At 35.9% G+C, this 4279-nt stretch overlaps 1 protein-coding gene across 1 annotated transcript in view; it reads left to right on the forward strand.

The window, feature by feature from the left end:
• The window catches only part of CCDC88A (coiled-coil domain containing 88A), a 105433-nt gene that overhangs the window by 1457 nt on the left and 99697 nt on the right, over positions 1-4279 (forward strand). The gene's annotated exons all lie outside the window — the stretch shown is intronic.

Here is a 4279-nt window from a genome sequence, read left to right on the forward strand (position 1 = left end):
GAGGGGGGAGCCTTTACTGTGAAGTTATGTGCAATTGATGCAGACATGTTTCTTATTAACCTTTGTGTTTAAAAATAAATGTCTCAGAATTTGAAACTAGTGAAGTAGTAACAGATTTCAGAAGAGAGAATTTCAAACAATAGTTCTGATTGGTGAGGAACTGTTGCTCACCAATAATTTAATAAATAGCAAATAATTTAAATGCTACTAAATCGTGAGTAGATGATTTATTGTGTGAATTATTAGATTAATATTTGGGGGATCACTTTAAGGTAATAGAGCTAGTTTTGAAATTCAGGTAACTGAAATCTTGATGACAACTAGGTAATGATGTGGTAGGCATATCTTTCTTTGTCTTTTATGTTTATGATATTGTGTTTGTATTAAGTAGGATAGTTTTTGAGATGGGAATTGAATATTGAAATCATGTTGGTAGCTGGATCTGTGAAGTAAAAACTTGAGTTTTATCATTGTAGCATACATGTATTGTGTGTACATCAGTGGAGGTTATGAAACTGAATTTTACAGCTGTGCTCAAAATAATAAATATTTAGTCTTATTTCTCTTGAATAGAATCTGATTACAAGAGTAGTTTGGAACTTTTAATTTAAAAATATTCTAATCTTTTATTATGTGAGAATCTCCTGCATTATTAATAAATGTTACTAGAGACTGAGTCCACGATTAATAGACTAATAACCTAACGTATCAATTCTGTACTTTATTGGAATTTTTTTTTTTAGATTTTCCTATTTAAAAGAGGGTAAAAATCACATCCATAAATAATTGTTCCAGTGGTAACTTCTCAGTCTGTGTGTTCAAAGAGTTTGTGTGCTGTTTTTAATGTAGACTTCTATTTTAGGGAACACACATGACAGGAAGGGTAGCCATTACAGTAGATACTTAGAACTTGTTCTCCTGTTTCTTTTTGGCTTGTCTTTAGACAGAAAAATTTGAATTTGTATGCTGACCTCTTAAAAAAAGAGGTGTGTTTACAAAAATAGGAAAATACATTACTTAAGTTTTCCACTTTAATAGTTTTTATTTAAATGATTCTTTTTCCAAAAAAATATTTAGTTTATTTTGGAGTCCTAAATAGTTAGCAAAGATGCTAAAAACACGTTAGCTTGTTTCCACTTTGAGTATAGTTAAAAATATATATGTATATTTTGAAAGTAATGGTGTTCCAAAATAGTGGTTGCCAAGTTGTTTTTGAGGGAGAACCTCAAATCTGCTTCTGTTTTCGGTTCCACCTCTCAGTTTCTTTAAAAGTTTTTACAGTGTCCTAATTCTGTTCTGTATGACCTATATTAATTAAAGGAAAAGAAAATTAAGAAAAAAAAGTATGCTTTAGCTTTTTAAAAATAATTTGCTAAAATAAGATCAACACAAACTGTACTCAGTAAGTTAAACTAAAAGTTAGCCTTTGTCTAAGTAATTTCTACATGACATTTGGTTAATAGAATTTGTGAGTAAGAATCCTTTGTAAATGAATCTTTATTTTTCTTTGTTTCCTGTGCTTTTAGTTCATTGAGCTTCTTGGATCTGTGTGGATTTGTAGTTTTTATCAAATTTGAAAAAGTTTTGACCATTATTTACACACACACACACACACACACACTTTATTTTTGTCCCTTTTTTTCCCTTTTGGAAATCCAATTACATGTATATCAAGGCTGCTTGATGCTCACTGATGTTCTATTCACCTCTGTTTCAGTTGGATAATCTTGCTATGTCTCCAAGTTCATTAATCTTTTTTCTGTAATGTGTAATGTGCTGTTAATCCCATCCAGCATATTTTTTATTTCAGACATGGTTTTATATCTAGAAATGCAGTCTTTTAAAAAACATCTTCCACATCTATAGCTTTCATACACTGTCTTTTTCCAGCTTCTTGAACATATACTAGTAGAATTCAGGTATAACAGGCTGAATGTGCAGGTCTACAATTCAATCTGTGTCATTTCTGGGTTGGTTTTGGTAGATTTTTTTCTTACTATGGATTGTGTTTTCTTGCTCTTGCACGCCTGGTAAATTTTGATTGGATGCCAGGCATTTGGAATTTTACCTTGTTGGGTGCTGGATATTTTTTGTATTCCATTACATATTCTTGAGCTTTGTTCTGGGAAGCAGTTGACTTGGAAACAGTTTGATTTTTTTCAGATCTTGCTTCTAAGTTGTGTTAGGCAGTTCCACTGTTGTACTATTGACGCAAAACCCTGCATAGTACTCTGGCTTGTGGGAACAAGAAGTATTCCTGGACTTGTGTGAGCAAAATGGTAGACTAATTAAATTGACTTCTATTTTAGGGAACACACATGACAGGAAGGGTAGCCATTACAGTAGATACTTAGAACTTGTTCTCCTGTTTCTTTTTGGCTTGTCTTTAGACAGAAAAATTTGAATTTGTATGCTACCTCTTAAAAAAATAGGTGTGTTTACAAAAATAGGAAAATACATTACTTAAGTTTTCCACTTTAATAGTTTTTATTGGTGTTCCTTCTAATCCTTGTTGCTGGTTCTTTCACTGTCCGTGGGTAGTTCACTCAAATACGTACTGATAAGTACTGAGCAGAAAACTTGAGAGGTCCCCCTGCAGATTTGTGCAGCTCTCTCTTAACTACTCTGCCTTGTATATGATCGTCACCTTGCTACCTCCAGGCTAAATTATGTCTCCTCAACTCAGGGAGACCACTGTGCTCTCCTTGGGTTCCCCCCTCCCTGTACTGTGGCCTAGAAGTTCTTCCAAGGCAGTAAAGTAAGCTAGGGCAATTGTTAGTCATCTTGTGTGTTTCCCCTCTGTCAGAAATCTACTGTCTTTTGTGGCCTAATGTTCATTGTCTTGAAAAAATGCTTTCTGTATTTTGTCTTTTTCTTTTTCCCTGCAGTTGTTTCAGGCAGGAAGGTAAATTTGGTTCCAGTTATTCCATCTTTGCCAGAAGTGGATATCTGTTTATATACTTACTAGAGGCCCGATGCACGAAATTCGTGCAAGAGTAAGCCTTCCTTCCCTGGCTGCCGGCATCAGCTTCCCTCTGGCTGCCTGCAGGCACCCGGGACCCGGGCTTCCTTCCGGCCACCGGCAGGCACCCGGGCTTTGCTCCGGCCGCTAGGAGGCACCGGGGACCTGGGCTTCCCTCGCAGCCCGGGCTTCGTCCGGAAGGATGTCTGCTCTAATTAGTATATTATGCTTTTATTATTATAGATAATTACATTTTTGCCCTGCCACTCTTGTATTTCTGCTTTCACATGTGGCATAGAGTTTTGTTACACGAGCCTTATGGAAGACTTATTTTCATGTGAAGTGTTAATTAAGAGTAAGGATATTGATTAATTTAGTGACTAGATTTGCCATTTTGGACCTAGAATCTGAAAGTAAACAGTTGATTTTTTCATGCCAGTTTACTGACTGCCTTATACTTTTGGAGTCTTTTCACTGACTTGAGATTCACTATATTCAGAGATGAATCCGGGATTTCATTGAGTAGCTCCTTGAATCAAAGAATCTCTGTAAGAGCTTGTGACATGGTGTCAGTCCTCTTTAACTAATGGGAAGAGGAAGCTATTTAGAGATCTGGAACGATGGGCCAGCTCTTCTGCATGCTGCAGGGCATTTTCCTACTTAAACGGAATGGAAAAAAATTTTCTCAGTGCTAGTTATATACATAGGGCTCCGTGACAGTGAAGTAGAAATAATCGTTTTTCTGTTTGAGATGTCATTCAGTTCTGTAACCAATTTTGAATATTACTTGCTCTGAATTTTTAAGGTATTTGTGACAGTAGTTAATTTCATAATCTTAATGTTCACAAAGTATGCTATTTACATTACCTAAGCAGTTGGATATATGGATATGTTAGTGTTTTAAGGACTGAGAAAATTGTTATTAGTATCAAAACAATATATGGAATTACTCTAGATTCAATCCCATTAGATAGCTATTAAAATACTTAGTAAATATGATATACTGGTGTGTAAATTTGTATATTTTGGTTTTTCCCCCCACGTCCCTCATGGTTCAGGGTTCAGGGTTCAGGATCTGGAAGAGGGGCCGCACACAAATGAAAGATACAAGACAAGAGATAATTTGGAAATATTGGGGGACCAGGTGGGCAAGTCCAATTCAAGGGGAAGGACTTCCACTGGTGCTCAGGCAGGCCTCCCGAACCTTTTATTGGTTTGGGATACACCCATAGCCCTTAGGCAGGCAATTTCTAGTAACAGGCAAACTAGCCCATCAGCAAGGATTTACATAATAATAAATGGGGAAGTTGCTTTCAC

The sequence above is a fragment of the Myotis davidii genome, unplaced genomic scaffold (assembly GCF_000327345.1).
Source record: "Myotis davidii unplaced genomic scaffold, ASM32734v1 scaffold6, whole genome shotgun sequence".
Classification (NCBI taxonomy): domain Eukaryota; kingdom Metazoa; phylum Chordata; class Mammalia; order Chiroptera; family Vespertilionidae; genus Myotis; species Myotis davidii.